The sequence below is a fragment of the Pinus tabuliformis genome, chromosome 8 (genome assembly GCF_031772625.1).
Source record: "Pinus tabuliformis cultivar Carrire ecotype Pingquan chromosome 8, CPIR1, whole genome shotgun sequence".
Lineage (NCBI taxonomy): Eukaryota > Viridiplantae > Streptophyta > Pinopsida > Pinales > Pinaceae > Pinus > Pinus tabuliformis.
The window spans coordinates 272,705,964-272,714,736 of record NC_142294.1 but is presented as its reverse complement, the minus strand read 5'-3'; the positions used below and the strand labels follow the sequence as shown (position 1 = coordinate 272,714,736).

At 35.7% G+C, this 8,773-nt stretch overlaps 1 long non-coding RNA gene across 1 annotated transcript; it reads left to right on the top strand.

Moving 5' to 3' along the window:
* Window positions 1–6,717: 6,717 nt before the first annotated feature.
* Window positions 6,718–7,630, top strand: LOC149235190 (uncharacterized). Its single transcript, XR_016268270.1, has 4 exons — window positions 6,718–6,942; window positions 7,051–7,093; window positions 7,351–7,408; window positions 7,548–7,630. It is a non-coding gene; the product is annotated as an uncharacterized LOC149235190 (long non-coding RNA).
* The last annotated feature ends 1,143 nt before the right edge of the window (window positions 7,631–8,773 follow it).

The window sequence follows — 8,773 nt, the reverse complement described above, 5'->3', positions numbered from 1 at the left end:
ATGTCACAACCTAATGGACATTCCCCCATTGGGAAAGGTAATATAAAAGAGAGACTGGATCAAATTTTAACACAAGAAAGTATCATAGTAAAACTTTGCTTTGTATTTTCAAAAATCATTCCCTCAGCGGTCTCTGACCACAAACCAGTGACCATCATCTTAGGGACAATCAAAAACTTGGGCCCTCTCCCATTTCTATACAACCCTTTATTGAACAACAAAGAAGAACATAACTAAATAATAGCAGCAACCGGGACTCAAAAGATCATGGTCTCGCCAAGCTATGTGTGGGAAACAAAATTAAAAAGTGTTAAGAATAGTCTAAAAGTTTGGGCAAAAAATAATCACAAGGAACCACAGAAAAGAAATGAAGAATTGCAGAGAGAAATGGAAATAGTATAGGAAAAGGTAGAAGGCATAGAAGACATAAAATAGAATCAATTGAAGGATAAAGAGCTACATTGGGAAACCTATAGAATAAATAGGAATGAGGAAGAAGAATGGAGGCTGAAATCCATAAATCTTTGGATTTAGGCCTGGGATAAAGACACTGCATTCTTCCATAACACAACAAAGATGAGAAGAATAAAAAATCATATTGACACAATAAAAGGTGAAGGAGACAAAGAGGTCAAAGGGAAAGAGGCACTTAAAAAATAAGTATATAACCATTTCAAAAATTTATTAACAACTGAGCTAGTAAATCGAGATTTCAAGACCTTCACAAAGCACACTCCTATGAGGATAAATGAAGAAACAAATTAAGAACTCTTGAAAGAAGTTGAAAAAAGTGAGGTTCAAGCAGTTGTATAGAGCCTCCATCCTGATAGAGCTCCAGGACAAGATGGTTTTCAATAGCTTTCTACTGCTTCTATTGGCCCATCATTAGAAAAAAATCTAATAAGAATGATCAGAAATGTCTTCCGGAAAAAGAAGTTGGGAGGTTACCCAAACTCAGCCTTTCTAGCCCTCATCCAAAAAGAAGAAAGACCGTCCACTTTCAATCTCTTTCATCCTATCTCTCTATGCAATTCATCATATAAGATCATCACCAAAATCCTAGCTAAATGAATAAAACCTCTCCTACCCAACTTAATCTCAGAAAACCAAGTTAGTTTTGTTCCTAGAAGACAGATTGTGGATAACATCATGATTATTCAAGAGGCACTGCAGTCCACCTTAGAAAGAAAAGAGTAGAGCTTCATTCTAAAACTTGACATGGAAAATACTTTCGAAAGAGTTAACCTTTCTTTATTATCAGTCGTCCTAAATAAATTTGGCTTCTCTATCGGGCTTATAGAACTTATAAATCCATGCATTGTCAGCCCGTGGATAGCCCTTCTCATCAATGGAAGGCCATGTGACTATTTTCAAAGCTCTCGGGGATTGAGACAAGGTTGCACATTGTCTCCTTTCCTCTATATATTAGTGTAGATCCATTTAGAAAAAACCTTTAGCATTGTAGAAGAAACCATACCCTAACATGCCTTTCAGTAAGCTCTGGAACTAAAAGTATAAACCAATCCCTCTTTGCAGATGACACTCTTCTAATGGGTGGAGCTTCTTGTATAGTGGCATGAAGATTCAAAAAAGTGCATAACAAGTTTATGGAAGCATCAGGTTGTTTACTCAATAACAAAAGACAAGAATATATGGATGGAATGCACCTACCCGCACCCTCCAAAGAATTTTGCAAATCCTTGACATCCCCCTCTAAGCACACTGGAACCGTTTCCTCTATTTGGGATTTCCAGTGTAAAAAGAAAATTTGAGAGAAGAACTTTCGACAATGTATATAGAGAAAATGAAAAATAAAATACAAAATTAGGGAATTATCTGGCTTAATCTAGCTGGTATAGTTATACTAATCAAGTCAATCGTGACAACTCTTCCCCTCTACCAATTTGCAATAATTCTAGCTCCAGCAAGTGTGCACAAGAAAATCAAATTAATCATAAGAAGCTTCATTTGGTAAGGAGGTAAATTAGAGACAAAAAACTTCAGTCTCATAAAATGGGAACAAGTTACATCTCCGTACGAGAAAGGAGGACTCTCAATTAGACTTCTCGGAATGATGAACTTAGCCTTAGGAGAAAAAATGGGTTTGATATTCATCAATGGGGACAATTTCTAGTGGAATCAAGTGTTGGAATATAAATATATGAATTACTCTCATTTCTCCTTTATCTTATGGAAAACACCAATCAGGCCCTACACCCAAATGTGGAAACTCATAAAAAAGGTCTTACATTTCATCAAGGATAATACATGAAGAGTACTAGGTGATGATTGATACATAAATATATGGAACATTAGTATAATGGGAAAGCCTCCTTTATCCACCCACCCAGAAGTTCAAATGATAAGGAGGTGGATAAACTCAAAAGGGTTATGTACATTGGAGTCAGTATCACAATGGGATCAAGATGACAACTCATGGAAAGAATGGAAGACACTTGATTTACCTGAAGATCTCAAACATCAGTGGCACTCTCTAATCTGGCTCCTCAAAGGAGAAACCCCAATCAATCAAGGAATCCAAGACTCTTTCATATGGGACCCATCTGGAGGAGACTACTCAATGAAATTGGGATATATAAAACTTCAAGAACAGCAAGGGCACCAGGACTGGTCTTAATGGAAATCGGTATGGAAAACTAAAAGTCTCCCGAAAATTAAAATTTTTATATGGACACTTTTGAAAGGGAAAATCCTTATAGTGGACAATATCAGGAAAAAAGGTTTCATCAAGCATTCTCAATTTCATATGTGTCTCATTTCAAAATAGAGCATTCAACACCTCTTCCTTAAGTGAAATTTTGCAAAACAATGTTGGAATCTTCATGTATGCCCTTTGGACATAGTGGTGAATCTATATCGTCCCATCATTAAATTCTATATAGCATGGAAAAAAAAGTATCCTTAGTCTCTTAAAAATAAGAATACCATTAATATATTCTGGAGAGCTTACCCTCCTTCCTCTGCTGGAAAATTTGGCTTACAAGGAATAATCAAATATTTCAGAACTGTAAGCAAGAAGTTGGCAAGGTGCTCCCAAAAACACGCGGGCTAGAAAAATAATTCCTATCATCCAAAGGAACAAGAACAATAGATTTCAATAAACTACAATAGGAATAAAGAGCATGGATCAATTATGCATACAACATGCCAAAATTTCCAAATATATTCAAAAGGAAAGAGGTCAATAAGAGCTGAAAAATCCGCTAAAAGGAGGAATCATTCATACTATGATCGAACACTCTTAATGAACCTTCTCTTTTCTTTGATGGTGCATCAAAGTCTAACCTGGAAAAGTAGGTGTAAGAGGCATTATTGACGACCAAGTTAGGTAAAACACTACCTCTTTTGAGTGGGGATTGGGCACGATCTCAAACAACAAGGCAGAGGCATATGGGTTCCTTTGTGGAGAAAAAATTAAAGAAAAGAGAAATCTAATCAACCCAATCATTTTGGGAGATTCCTCCATCCTCATCCAAGCAATGGTCAAGAAGACCAAACCGAAAAACATAGAGCTAGGCCAAATCATAACTAGGAACAGTCAACAACTAAATGATTTGGGACAAATCACCTTCCCACATATCTTAAGGGAAAACAACAAAAATGTAGACAATCAAGCAAATAAAGTAGTGTCACAATCCCCATAAGATGTGTGGATTGAGAATGAAACTTTTTTTCTTCCAATTTTATAACCATTACTCCCTCCTCAAAATCTAATCACAGTCACTTTGTAAATTGGATTGCCATTCACTAAACTTTGCACCTATCATTTGAAGACTAGAGCATAATCTTTTCCAATATTTCTTGTTGCAGCTCTCTGCCCAATATCGATAATCCTAAAATATTGACCTTCTCCGTCTTGACGTGACCTCCTCATGTCCTTCTGCCACATGTTGCTCCCCTCCCTCCTGTTTTTTATTTATTCTCTCTCTCCCCCGCAGTTCTCTCCACTCCATCCCTTTGCATTGTCTCCTTTCACATTGTTTCCCTACACATTATCTCATCGTACATCCCTTCATGTTGTTCCATGCTACATGCCCATATAGAGTCTCCCTTATCCCTTCTGCTCTTTTTGCAAGACAAGGGCCGACAACTATCTTTATTTTGGGATTCCTTTCTCCTCGATGCCTCTTTTTCCTCCAATATAAGTTAGAATTCATTTTATCAAGCTTCAACTCATTACAACCTCCTCTTTCTCTATCAAGAACTATTGTTTTGATCCTTACTCTATCCAGACCTTCATATTTGAGATTCTCTCTATCCAAGCCTGAGTATTCTCATAACTCTAGTTAGAATTCTGCAAAGGCTTCCAATCATAGAAAAGAGAAAATGGATCCCCTAGCATGAGCATCCAAGAATGAGGTATGTTATTATTGTGAGTCCAACAAGTTTATGATTGATCAACTGAGGGAAATAGTAAAATAAATTCCACGCTAGTCAAAGTCATAAAATGCATTCTTAATGGGACGACTTGCAAACCAGAACACACAAATTTAAGCTCTAAATAACAAGTTCATATCCTCACCAACAAGACTGGGGAAAACTCAATCGCGGGAGATAGAAGCAACATGAAAAATCCAAGAGAAAAGCCCATTGTAAATAAGAAGTAGGATGAACAAGTGTTCATTCTTTTATGGATATTTTTTGTAGTTTTTACCCTACATTAGTTCTAGTAATTCAATCACTGTAACTAAGTATTTTCTTTCATTATGAAATGTAAATGTCAGGTATTTCTGCAATAGTATGTTAGAATCTATAAGCAATCACTGTTAGGGACATTTGGAATTTATGAAATTAGGAATGTGGTGGATTGGGGCAGTGCCTTATTCTTGCCCTCCCTCTGAGTTTGGTTGGCTCCAAAAGTCTTATAATGGGAGCTTGCTCCCTCCTCTTTTTTGAATAGTATATCTAATATCCGACTTCTAAAAAAAACCATTGTCACATTGCCACAAATTATGTCTCTTTGTCAAACGTCATATTAAATTCTTCATAATGCATTCATTTCGTTCTATTTAGCTTCAAATTTCAGCAATTTGTTTTTATCGATACCTATTTTTCTTTCTGTATTGAAGCAAAATTCCTTAGTCTTGGTGTTCCGCAATAGTTCTCTAGTTACCTTATTCACCTCAAAAGAAAATCATATCCCATAATTAAATATATCCTCAACTAGTCGAAACAATTTATTTTTTTAATGATTATCCCACTTAAGTTTTATACAACAACAAAGAAGTTCTACTTTTATAGTTTGGCATACGTGTGAGTTAACTTCCTCTCAAATATACAATGTATCTGCCTTGAAATAACAATTAAGTATATATATGTTTTCGATCTTATCTCTTTGATCTTTAGAAGATCCAATAAATAGGTTTTTCTTTTTGGAACAAACTTTTGTTCAGAATATACTTAATGGTGATACCCTTACTCGGCAAGGTTTCCCACACCGATGCTCTTGTTTTCCCTAGGTACATTCACCCAGGTATAAATCCTCCTCCACTAGTGATAGCTGAAGGAGAATTCTTCTTCATTCTGATATAGTTTGCTTAAATCCATATACTATGAACAAACCAATTATTTTCAGCGAGTTATTATTTATCTCTACTAATTCTCGTTCTCTAATTATGGTGGTGCCTTTTAAAGCCGAGTATTGTATCTAGTGCTTTGATACCACTTGTTACATCTCCATTGATTGGCAACTCAGTTTTTTTTTTTCGTTAGGGAAGGGAACTGGTAAGATATGTGAAGGATTCCTTATTCTCATCTCGCGGAAAGCTAATGTAATTATAGGCTATATCATTTTTCTTTTTCAACCTATATATATGGATATAAGGAAAGACATCATTATTTACCTTGGCTATGTACAACTTTATCATAAACAAAATCTTTCACCATTCCCTCATGAGTATACAGAATAACTTTGAACACTTGTCTCTAAACCCCCACTGTAAGTCTTTTTAGACATTATAGGATATCTTATGTTGTTTATAAAATTTATAGATTAATAATACTTGGGTTGTAAACCCACTATCGCTTTTGTTGACTATTGTTCTAATTTCGTGCTTGATATATATAAATAATTTAGGTTTGTTTTTCCTAGTCACCACAACCTTTCTATGTACTCAAATACCTGATGAAAGTCATATACGTGTCATCGTGCTGATATTTAATTTTATCACAATACTATCCTTAAACAAATTTGGGAATTCCATTAATATCATATAATCACATTTGTTGAATGCATGCCCTATGTCCACTAAATTTGTGCACTTTATTGACAATGCAGGTAGGTAGCCTAATGCAAAGATTAGACATACGCTATTATTTTTCCCATTTCGTTAATTCACATAAGGTGGAGTATGCGTAAAGGTTCTAGTAATGACACATAATTCTAGGTGTACCTTCCAATGGAGAATATGTTATGACTTGACACACGGTCACCTCCTCCTCGTTTCACGATAAAATTATAGCTACAGGCCCTATGCTCTAAAGGTATGGTAATATTTCAATGAAAATGTACTTCTCATGGGTATTCCATCCTTTGGTAGTTTAGCCATCCAATGAGCTACCATCGTGTTTTCCTTGGTCACATGGAGCCGTGTCATTTCCCCTATACAATTGGATGGTTTTGATGTCGGATTCCGAATAGTGGATATGTATCCTGTCCCAGTCGAATGATCACAACATACTTCGGCATCAAACCTCTTTCCGCAAACCCTTAATCAGCTATATTGTTGCTCTCTTTTTGCTACCTTCTCTACGTCGAAGCATAACTGTGTCGTTCAGGGTTTCATGACAATTTCTTGCTATTGGTGGTGCCCAACAGCTAGGAAGGCCATTGAAATGGACATACCCTCAACTCTTGTGACCCTGAGTCATACCATGCACGACATTTCTGAAAAAAAATCACTTTCCTCGGTGTTCCTTCAGGTATATCGGTTTGTTTTTTTCTTGCTTTCTTAGCTCAGCTTCATTCTATCATGCTTCTACCATAGCTACGGGTACTTCTTCTAACTCACTGTTTTGTCATTTCGCAAGTTCAATGGCGCATTGGCTTGACATAAGGTTTAGTATTGTAAAGGTAAATTACTTCGCCTTTCGATTTGCGCCTGATTACTTTCCCTAACCAGAGATTTTCCGAGTTTTCACCATTTTGACTTTTTTTGACTTTTCATCATTTCTTATGGCTAACTATGATTCTTATTCCTCTCTTGGCGAATTTATTTTCCTGCATAATTTTGTCAAAGAACATAACCCAGCATGCACATTCCCTCCTTCGAATGCAACTAACGAAATTCCTACCATCACTAACTAGGTATTATTTTTTTCTCACCTCAGGTGGAACCCTTTTCCCTCATGTCTCAACGACTGGGATGGATTCGGTCCTATTCCCTAGGTATTCATAAATGCACTCCTTAGTTAAATATTTTTTTTCTTTTCCTTTACAAAAATAAATTCCATTTTTTTTTTCCGATTTCCTCAAATTTACATTTAGTATCACATTCTTGACCCCAAGTTATCTTTGGTTTATGAAGGTTGTAGCTCTTTACCGAGGTTTCGACGCCAACAGTCTAGCTACGTGCAACCTATCTCGGTATGTCCTCATGCTATGTTTAGGTAAGCTCAAATTTCGAATTAAGGATTTGGCATCTCATTTCTGTGTCTTGGTGGATGCGGTTATCTCAATTATATCTCTCCTTCATTTTTTTGTTTTCCAGGGTCAGCTACATGGCGGTTTTTCTCACTTTCGGGAATTATATTTTTGTTATCATCTGGCACCGTGGACTCTCAGTTCCAGGATCAAATCTAACTGGCTGCCACTATATACCTATGCTACGTACAACCGCCTGTAAATCACACAATAGCAGGAAAATTATGTCTCAACAAAAGCCGAGATATCCGCTATAAAATCGCCTGCGAAAACACAACAGATCATATATATACTCAATAAGATTTGAAACCTTCACATATATATACACTCTTACATATATATGCACTCTTACTTACTGTTATTACCACTAAATTTCCTACCAACAAGACCATAGAGGGAATAACATCTTATATTTTGACTATCGGGTCCACTTACTCATGTCGAACTTCCAATCCAGCCGAACACATTTTTCGAATTACTCCAAAGATCCCATTTCTTCCACGCATACTATTTACTATAACCATGGTTATGAAATAGCTATCTCCTACAGTGGATTTGTTTTTAGAAGCTATATTAATCATATGCTCACAACCTCCTTAATTTGTACTGTGAGTCTCAACAAATTCTGTATTCAACTTATTCGGTAGAAATCCCTATTTAAATAACATAATTTGTGAATTTTCCATAGGTGTCAGAATTTATTTGCATAAATACATGTACCCCGTAACGATAGATTAATCACACAGAATTTAAGTTAAAATATATTTCATATGATTTCATGGATTTGCATTAGAATAGGGTCAATCTATTTTACTCAATTTTACACACCTCAACAATAAAAATATATCAACAATTTATTTAATTAATAACAACATCCTATCCCAACAACGAGAACAAAATTACCAATCTAGCTTGAATCGTGGCCAGGGAACAAAATGAGAATCTGACACCTTTACTTGATAATTTGACCTTTTACTTTACATCATCATCAATTTGGAACCACCCCTTTCTCTAATTTTCAATTAACAATGATGAGAGAAAATATAAATTTAATCATATGATATGTACAAAAATACATACCAACAATTAGAGTTGAACGATGAAATAGTA